At 53.6% G+C, this 7,881-nt stretch overlaps 1 protein-coding gene across 1 annotated transcript in view; it reads left to right on the top strand.

The window, feature by feature from the left end:
• Nucleotides 1-1,526: 1,526 nt before the first annotated feature.
• fhip1b (FHF complex subunit HOOK interacting protein 1B) overlaps nt 1,527-7,881 on the top strand; it is a 234,649-nt gene continuing 228,294 nt past the window's right edge. Inside the window, exon 1 of the mRNA XM_041199656.1 lies at nt 1,527-1,605. The gene's annotated coding sequence lies outside the window, so the exon portion shown is untranslated. The remainder of the gene's footprint in view (nt 1,606-7,881) is intronic.

Here is a 7,881-nt window from a genome sequence, read left to right as displayed (position 1 = left end):
AATTATATATTAATTTTGTTTGACTGCATGCAGGTGGTGGACATTAACTTACAATTCACTCGTTCTCCTTTAAAAATTAACAGACTGAAATTGTGACTGTTCTGTAAGGAGGTGCATGTTTGTAATGTGTATCTCTGTAAGAAATGCTTATATAAATGTATAACATTTGGTTCCAGTTCTATCCTTCACCACCTAGCTTTCCAGAATATAACATGGTAGCAGAATTAAGGTAAAGGTTTGAAACTGGGCCAATGGGATCAACTCTCTGTGGAATCATTGCATCACACCACATCAATGGAATCCACTCTTGGTCAATGGGATCCACCTTTGGGGTACCAGAATTGACTCTGAGCTGGTGAGATCACCACCCCTTTCTGGTCCACTGGGATCCATGTGGATCATTGGCTCACTGTTCCACTCCAGGCCTGTGCAATCAATTCCGAGCCATTGAAATAACAGCTGCACCCTGTGCCAGTGGGATCATGGCTCTACTCTAGGGCAGTGAGATCCAAATCAGGCCAGTGGAATAACAGTGCCGCTCTGGATCAGTGGACTCCATTCCAGGTCAGTGGAACTCACATTGGGCCAGTGAGACCATTGTTCCACTCTAGGTTAGTGAGAACCACCCTGTGTCAGGGGTACAGCTGTTATACTGCAGACCAGTGCAATAGACTCTGAGTCAGTGGGACCCACTCAAGGTGGGATTACTGATCCACACTATGTCAGTGAGATCCAGTCTGGAAAATGGGACCCACTCAGCGTGAATGGGATTTACTTGGCCACATGAACACTCAAAGGGTCAGTGGGATTGTTCAGTGGATCCCCAGTGGGCAAGTGAGACCTGGTCCAAGAAAAGTCAGGGTGTTGAGGCCACAATCGGATCATCTATGATCTTATTGAATGGGAGAGCAGGCTCGAGGGGCTGAATGGCCGACGCCGGCTCTGAATTTGTATGTTTGTCATCTGGACCAATAGGACGCAATCTGGATCAGGAGGATTCACTCCAGGCCAGTGGGATCCACCCAGGGTCAGGGAAATGCACTCTTTGTACAGTGGGATCCACTCTGGGCAAAAGGTATCATCTCCCGGCAAGTGGGATCCACTTGGAGACAGAAAGATCTACTTGGGACAGTGAGATCCGTTCGGGGCCATTGGGAGCGACTCAACCCCAGTTGCACCCGGTCGGTGTTGACCTTGAGCTAAGACGATACATTGATGGACGGAGCAATCTGCTGGGCGAAGTGGAATCAACTGAAGGCCAGTGATATCCACTCAGGATCACCGCGATCCACTCAGGGGAGCGTAATCCACTCGGGCTCACCGCGATCCACTCAGGGGAGCGTAATCAACACGAAGTGATCGCGATCCACTTGGAGGAGTGGAATCCACTCGGAGTCGGCGAGATCCACTCAGGAGAGCGGAATCCACTCGGGTTCGCCGCGATCCACTCGGGGGAGCGGAATCCGCTCGGGGATCCTGCGGTGTTTCTCTCGACCGGAGGGGGCGCAATTGGCGGACGATGCGCATGCGCGAGATGCGTGATGACGTCATGGGCTGTAAATGGCGGCGGGACCGAGAGAGAAAAACAGAAACAGAAAGATCCCGGTGAGTGATCCCTGAGTGAGAGAGAGGGATCCCGGTGAGTGATCCCAGTGAGAGAGATCCCAGTGAGTGATGCCTAAGAGAGAGAGAGATCCTGGTGAATGATCCCTGAGAGGGTGAGAGAGAGATCCCGGTGAGTGATCCCTGAGAGAGAGATCTCGGCGAGTGATCCCAGAGAGAGAGATCCCGGTGAGTGATCCCTGAGAGGGTGAGAGAGAGATCCCAGTGAGTGATCCCTGAGAGAGAGATCCCAGTGAGTGATCCCTGAGAGAGAGAGATCCCGGTGAGTGATCCCAGAGAGACAAATCTGGTGAGTGATCCCTGAGAGGGTGAGAGAGAGATCCCAGTGAGTGATCCCTGAGAGAGAGATCCCAGTGAGTGATCCCTGAGAGAGAGATCCCGGTGAGTGATCCCAGAGAGACAAATCTGGTGAGTGATCCCTGAGAGGGTGAGAGAGAGATCCCAGTGAGTGATCCCAGAGAGAAAGATCCCGGTGAGTGATCCCAGAGAGACAAATCTGGTGAGTGATCCCTGAGAGAGAGATCCCGGTGAGTGATCCCAGAGAGAGAGATCCCGGTGAGTGATCCCAGAGAGACAAATCTGGTGAGTGATCCCTGAGAGAGAGATCCCGGTGAGTGATCCCAGAGAGACAAATCTGGTGAGTGATCCCTGAGAGAGAGATCCCGGTGAGTGATCCCAGAGAGAGAGATCCCGGTGAGTGATCCCAGAGAGACAAATCTGGTGAGTGATCCCTGAGAGAGAGATCCCGGTGAGTGATCCCAGAGAGAGAGATCCCGGTGAGTGATCCCTGAGAGGGTGAGAGAGAGATCCCAGTGAGTGATCCCAGAGAGAGAGATCCCGGTGAGTGATCCCAGAGAGACAAATCTGGTGAGTGATCCCTGAGAGAGAGAGAGAGAAAGAGATCCCGGTGTGTGATCCCTGAGGGAGAAAGAGCTCCTGGTGAGTGATCCCTGAGGGAGATGGAGAGAGATCCCAGTGAGTGATCCCTGAGGGAGAGCGAGATCATGGTGTGTGATCCCTGAGAGAGAGAGAGAGATCCCGGTGAGTGATCCCTGAGAGAGAAAGAGAGAGAGATCCCGGTGAGTGATCCCTGAGTGAGAGAGAGAGAGAGAGAGAGATCCCGGTGAGTGATCCCTGAGAGAGAGAGAGAGAGATCCCAGTGAGTGATCCCTGAGAGAGAGAGGGAGAGAACCTGGTGAGTGATCCCTGATAGAGAGAGATCCAGGTGAGTGATCCCTGAGGGAGAGATCCCGGTGAGTGTTCACTGAGAAAGAGAAATCCCGGTGAGTGATCCCTGAGAGAGAGATATCCTGGTGAGTGATCCCCGAGGGAGAGAGATCCTGGGGAGTGATCCCTGAGAGAGAAAGATATACCATTGAGTGATCCCTGAGGGAGAGTGATCCCAGTGAGTAATCCCTGTGCGAGAGAGATCCTGGTCAGTGATCCCTGAGAGAGAGATCCCGGTAGTGATCCCTGAGGGAGAGAGATCCTGGGCAGTATCCCTGAGGGAGAGAGATCCTGGTGCGTGATCTCTGAGAGTGTGATCCCGGTGAGTGGTCCATGAGAGAGAGAGAGAGATCCCGGTGAGTGATCCCTGAGAGAGAGAGATAGATCCCAGTGAGTGATCCCTGAGAGAGAGAGAGAGTTCCCAGTGAGTGATTGCTGAGGGAGAGAGAGATCCTGGTGAGTGATCCCTGAGGGTCAGAGAGATCCTGGTGAGAGACCCCTGAGAGAGAGAATTCCCGGTGAGTGATCCTGGACAGAGAGAGAGATCCCAGTGAGGGATCCCTGAGAGAGAGAGATCCTGGTAAGTGACCCCTTCGAAAGAGATCCCGGTGAGTGATCCCTGAGGGAGATAGAGATCCCTTTGAATGATCCCTGAGGGCGAGAGAGATCTTGGTGAGTGATCCCTGATGGAGAGGGATATCCCGGTGTGTGATCCATGAGAGAGAGAGAGATCCAGGTGAGTGATCCCTGAGAGGGGAGAGAGCCCAGTGAGTGATCCCTGAGAGAGAGAGGGGGATCCTGGTGAGTGATCCCTGAGAGTGGAGAGATCCTGGTGAGTGATCCCTGAGAGAGAGAGATCCTGGTGTGATCCCTGAGGGAGAGAAAGATCATGGTGTGTGATCCCTGAGAGAGAGATCTCAGTAGTGATCCCTGAGGGAGAGAGAGAGAGAGACAGATCCCGGTGAGTGATCCCTGAGAGAGAGATCCCAATGAGTAATCCTTGAGGGAGAGAGATCCTGGTGAGTGATCCCTGTGGGAGAGAGATCCTGGTCAGCGATCCCTGAGGGAGAGAGAGATCCTGGTGAGTGAGGGAGAGAGAGAGAGAGATCCCAGTGAGTGATCCCTGAGGGAGAGAGATCCCGGTGAGTGATCCCTGAGGGAGAGAGACAGTTCCCGGTGAGTGATCCCAGAGACAGAGAGAGATCCCGGTGAGTGATCCCTGAGAGAAAGAGAGATCCTGGTGAGTGATTCCTGAGAGGGAGAGAAACAGATCCCGGTGAGTGATCGTTGAGAGAGAGAGAGAGATGCCGGTGAGTCATCCCTGAGAGAGAGAGAGAGAGATCCTAGTGAGTGATCCCTGAGGGAGAGAGAGAGAGAGATCCCGGAGAGTGAACCCTGAGAGAGAGAGAGAGAGAGAGAGAGAGAGATCCCGGTGAGTGATCCCTGAGAGAGAGAGAGAGAGATAATGGTGAGTGATCCCTGAGAGAGAGAGGGAGATCCCGGTCAATGATCCCTGAGAGAGAGAGAGATCCCAGTGAGTGATCCCTGAGAGAGAGATCCCAGTGAGTGATTCCTGAGAGAGAGATCCCGATGAATGATCCCTGAGAGAGAGTGATCCGGTGAGTGATCCCTGAGAGAGAGAGCGATCCCGGTGAGTGATCCCTGAGAGAGAGAGCGATCCCAGTGAGTGATCCCTGAGAGAGATCCCAGTGAGTGATCGCTGAGGGTCAGAGAGATCCTGGTGAGAGATCCCTGAGAGAGAATTCCCAGTGAGTGATCCTTGACAGGGAGAGATCCCGGTGAGGGATCCCTGAGAGAGAGAGTTCCCAGTGAGTGATCCCAGAGAGAGAGATCCCAGTGATTGATCCCTGAGAGAGAGATCCTGGTGATTGATTACTGAGAGAGACAGTTCCCGGTGAGTGATCCCAGAGAGAGCGAGATCCCAGTGAGTGATCCCTGAGAGAGAGAGAGAGATCCCAGTGAGTGATCCCCAAGAGAGAGAGAGAGTTCCCGGTGAGTGATCCCAGAGAGAGATCCTGGTGAGTGATCCCTGAGAGAGAGGGAGAGAGAGAGACAGATCCCAGTGAGTGATCCCCAAGAGAGGGAGAGAGAGAGAAAGAGATCCCGGTGTGTGATCCCTGAGGGAGAAAGAGCTCCTGGTGAGTGATCCCTGAGGGAGAGAGAGAGATCCCAGTGAGTGATCCCTGAGAGAGATCCCAGTGAGTGATCGCTGAGGGTCAGAGAGATCCTGGTGAGAGATCCCTGAGAGAGAATTCCCAGTGAGTGATCCTTGACAGGGAGAGATCCCGGTGAGGGATCCCTGAGAGAGAGAGTTCCCAGTGAGTGATCCCAGAGAGAGAGATCCCAGTGATTGATCCCTGAGAGAGAGATCCTGGTGATTGATTACTGAGAGAGACAGTTCCCGGTGAGTGATCCCAGAGAGAGCGAGATCCCAGTGAGTGATCCCTGAGAGAGAGAGAGAGATCCCAGTGAGTGATCCCCAAGAGAGAGAGAGAGTTCCCGGTGAGTGATCCCAGAGAGAGATCCTGGTGAGTGATCCCTGAGAGAGAGGGAGAGAGAGAGACAGATCCCAGTGAGTGATCCCCAAGAGAGGGAGAGAGAGAGAAAGAGATCCCGGTGTGTGATCCCTGAGGGAGAAAGAGCTCCTGGTGAGTGATCCCTGAGGGAGAGAGAGAGATCCCAGTGAGTGATCCCTGAGGGAGAGCGAGATCGTGGTGTGTGATCCCTGAGAGAGAGATCCCAGTAGTGATCCCTGAGGGAGAGAGAGCTCCTGGTGAGTGATCCCTGAGGGAGAGAGAGAGAGATCCCAGTGAGTGATCCCTGAGGGAGAGTGAGATCATGGTGTGTGATCCCTGAGAGAGAGATCCCAGTAGTGATCCCTGAGGGAGAGAGAGAGACAGATCCCGGTGAGTGATCCCTGAGAGAGAGAGAGAGAGAGATCCTGGTGAGTGATCCCTGAGAGAGAGAGAGATAGATCGCGGTGAGTGATCCCTGAGAGAGAGAGAGAGTTCCTGGTGAGTGATCCCTGAGAGAGATCCCAGTGAGTGATACCAGAGAGAGAGTGAGAGAGAGATCCCGGTGAGTGATCCCGGAGGGAGAGAGAGACCCCGGTGAGTGATCCCTGAGGGAGAGATCCCGGTGAGTGATCACTGAGAAAGAGAAATCCCGGTGAGTGATCCCTGAGAGAGAGATATCCTGGTGAGTGATCCCCGAGGGAGAGACATCCTGGTAGAGATCCCTGGGGGAGAGAGATCCCGGGCAGTATCCCAGAGGGAGAGAGATCCTGGTGCGTGATCCTTGAGAGTGTGATCCTGGGGAGTGGTCCATGAGAGAGAGAGATCCCGGTGAGTGATCCCTGAGAGAGAGAGAGAGAGATAGATCCCAGTGAGTGATCCCTGAGAGAGAGAGAGAGTTCTCAGTGAGTGATCGCTGAGGGAGGGAGAGATCCTGGTGAGTGATCCCTGAGGGTCAGAGAGATCCTGGTGAGAGACCCCTGAGAGAGAGAATTCCCAGTGAGTGATCCTTGACAGAGAGAGAGATCCCGGTGAGGGATCACTGAGAAAGAGAGATCCTGGTAAGTTACCCCTAAGAAAGAGATCCCGGTGAGTGATCCCTGAGGGAGAGAGAGATCCCTTTGAATGATCCCTGAGGGCGAGAGAGATCTCGGTGAGTGATCCCTGATGGAGAGGGATATCCCGGTGTGTGATCCCTGAGAGAGAGAGAGAGATCCAGGTGAGTGATCCCTGAGAGGGGAGAGATCCCAGTGAGTGATCCCTGAGGGAAAGAGAGATCCCAGTGAGTGATCCCTGAAAGAGAGAGGGATCCTGGTGAGTGATCCCTGAGAGTGGAGAGATTCTGGCGAGTGATCCCTGAGGGAGAGAGAGATCCTAGTGAGTGATCCCTGAGAGAGAGATCCCGGTGTGATCCCTGAGGGAGAGAGAGATCCCGGTGAGTCATCCCTGAGGGAGAGTGATCCCGATGAGTGATCCCTGAGAGATAGATCCCAATGAGTAATCCTTGAGGGAGAGAGATCCTGGTGAGTGATCCCTGTGGGAGAGAGATCCTGGTCAGCGATCCCTGTGGGAGAGAGAGATCCTGGTGAGTGAGGGAGAGAGAGAGATCCCAGTGAGTGATCCCTGAGGGAGAGCAAGATCCTGGTGTGTGATCCCCGAGAGCGAAATCCCAGTGAGTGATCCCTGTGGGAGAGAGATCCTGGTGAGTGATCCCTGAGGGAGAGAGACAATTCCCGGTGAGTGATCCCAGAGACAGAGAGAGATCCCGGTGAGTGATCCCTGAGAGAGAGAGAGATCCTGGTGAGTGATTCCTGAGAGGGAGAGAGACAGATCCCGGTGCGTGATCGTTGAGAGAGAGAGATAGATGCCGGTGAGTCATCCCTGAGAGAGAGAGAGGGAGATCCCGGTCAATGATCCCTAAGGGAGAGAGAGAGATCCCGGTGAGTGATCCCTGAGAGAGAGATCCCGATGAGTGATTCCTGAGAGAGAGAGATCCCGATGAATGATCCCTGAGAGAGAGTGATCTGGTGAGTGATCCCTGAGAGTGAGAGATCCCGGTGAGTGATCCCTGAGAGAGAGATCCCGATGAGTGATCCCTGAAAGAGAGATCCCGATGAATGATCCCTGAGAGAGAGTGATCTGGTGAGTGATCCCTGAGAGAGAGAGCGATCCCGGTGAGTGATCCCTGAGAGAGAGATAGATCCCAGTGAGTGATCCCTGAGAGAGAGAGAGAGTTCCCAGTGAGTGATCACTGAAGGAGAGAGTGATCCTGGTGAGTGATCCCTGAGGGTCAGAGAGATCCTGGTGAGAGATCCCTGAGAGAGACTTCCCAGTGAGTGATCCTTGACAGAGAGAGATCCCGGTGAGGGATCCCTGAGATAGAGAGTTCCCGGTGAGTGATCCCAGAGAGAGAGATCCCAGTGAGTGATCCCTGAGAGAGAGAGATCCCGGTGATTGATCCCTGAGAGATAGAGATCCTGGTGATTGATCCCTGAGA

The sequence above is a fragment of the Carcharodon carcharias genome, chromosome 11 (genome assembly GCF_017639515.1).
Source record: "Carcharodon carcharias isolate sCarCar2 chromosome 11, sCarCar2.pri, whole genome shotgun sequence".
Lineage (NCBI taxonomy): Eukaryota > Metazoa > Chordata > Chondrichthyes > Lamniformes > Lamnidae > Carcharodon > Carcharodon carcharias.
The sequence above is the reverse complement of the archived record's forward strand: the minus strand, read 5'-3'. Positions and strand labels throughout refer to the sequence as shown.